General features: G+C 35.8%; 1 non-coding gene across 1 annotated transcript; it reads left to right on the top strand.

Annotated features, from left to right (window-relative positions):
* Positions 1 to 789: 789 nt before the first annotated feature.
* On the top strand, positions 790 to 895 carry LOC111878607 (small nucleolar RNA R71). Its single transcript, XR_002845836.1, has one exon. It is a non-coding gene; the product is annotated as a small nucleolar RNA R71 (small nucleolar RNA).
* Positions 896 to 1582: the final 687 nt, after the last annotated feature.

Here is a 1582-nt window from a genome sequence, read left to right as displayed (position 1 = left end):
ACTTTTTTATTTAGGTTGTGCTATATGTGGTATCTTGGCAGACTCACTAAGCTTTGTGCTTACACTTGTTCATTTATATGTGGCAAGTACTTCCAAGGACCGCGGAAAGGCAAAGGTCTGATTATATACACTCGCTGGGAGATTTACTACTGGGACATGTTTATGAACTTTGATATTTATGATATTGGCTGTTTTGGATAATTACGTATTTGATAACTTGGCTTGTGAAACCTTATTTTTGGCAAATTACAAATGAAAATTTTTGGCTAAAATTGAGGTGTTACAATTTTGCTATTTTTGATAAATCCCACAACCTTGTTGTCTATATTTGTCTTTTTTTTTCTTTTCGTTATTCTTCATAAGGCTTCCATTCTTTCTTCATTCTCCTCCAATCTTCATCAAACCTATTATTTCTTGAGTAACAAACTTGAGCTTTCCTGTTCCCATTTTCATCCAAATCACAATCTTTAGTAAGATGTGGCCCACTATAATTATCATATCCGACTTGCATTGCATGAATTGGTTGCCCCATTTTTGTTATCCTCCTATCCATCGAGTCTATCTTTGCAAGGACTGAATCTAAATTTTCTTTTCCTTCATCCACACTCACCTTGCTCTTAGTTACATCTTCTCTTGGGTTGTGATATTCTTGTGAGTGTAACAAATTCTTTGATAAGAGCTTTGTTAGTAGTTGAATCCTTCTTGGTCATTGGTCCTTGAGAATCTAGAAGTTGTCTCGTGCTCATATTTATCCCATCATAGAAAATCAAAATCTCTTGTTGCACATTGAGATCATGTTGAGGGCAGTTACAAATCATTCGTCTATAACTTTCCCAAGCTTCATACAATGATTCACCAACATTTTATTGGAAGTCCACAATATTTTTTTTAAACTAGCGACCTTTAAGGGAGGGGTAAATTGCTTAATGGACTCTTCTTTCATGCTATCCCATGTGGTGATGGCTCCTGGTGCTAGTGACTCCAACCTATCCTTTTCAGCATCTTTTAGTGTGATTGGAATCATTCTCAACAAAACTACATCCTTAGAAACCTTTAGCCCATTGAAATAATTTTCTATTGCCAAAACTTTCTTAATATGCTTGTATGCATCTTCATGATTCTTTCCAAAGAATGGGATATCCTTTAGCATGCTGAGGATATGTCCCTTATGTTCAAAGTTCACCATGACTAGAATTTCTGGTGTCACAATGCTTGGACCAACATCATCCCGTTTACGCCCTCTTGTACTCCTCCATCATCATTGTCTCCATGTCTCTTGTTGTGTTGTCGGGTTGTCCTCTCTCGCTTACCTCGTCTCTATATGAATAACTTCTTGTTTCTGGTCTGTGTCATTCTCCTTTCTTATCTGAAGTCTTCTGGTTGAAAATTTATTAGATTGGAAACTGCTACTTGATTCTTCGCCCTTTTTTATCCTTTTTCTTGTGAAATAAAGATTCTAGATTGTCAAGTGGTTGCACAATTGAAAATTTAGACCCCCTAGTCATGTGCTACTTATACAAAACAAATGAAAATACATAAAACGAATAAAAACTAAATAAATCAAAAAGTGTTCTGCCAGTTT

This window comes from Lactuca sativa, chromosome 4, assembly GCF_002870075.4.
Source record: "Lactuca sativa cultivar Salinas chromosome 4, Lsat_Salinas_v11, whole genome shotgun sequence".
In the NCBI taxonomy this organism is placed as follows: domain Eukaryota; kingdom Viridiplantae; phylum Streptophyta; class Magnoliopsida; order Asterales; family Asteraceae; genus Lactuca; species Lactuca sativa.
Note: the sequence above shows the minus strand (reverse complement) of the source record. Positions and strands in the feature narration are given on the sequence as shown.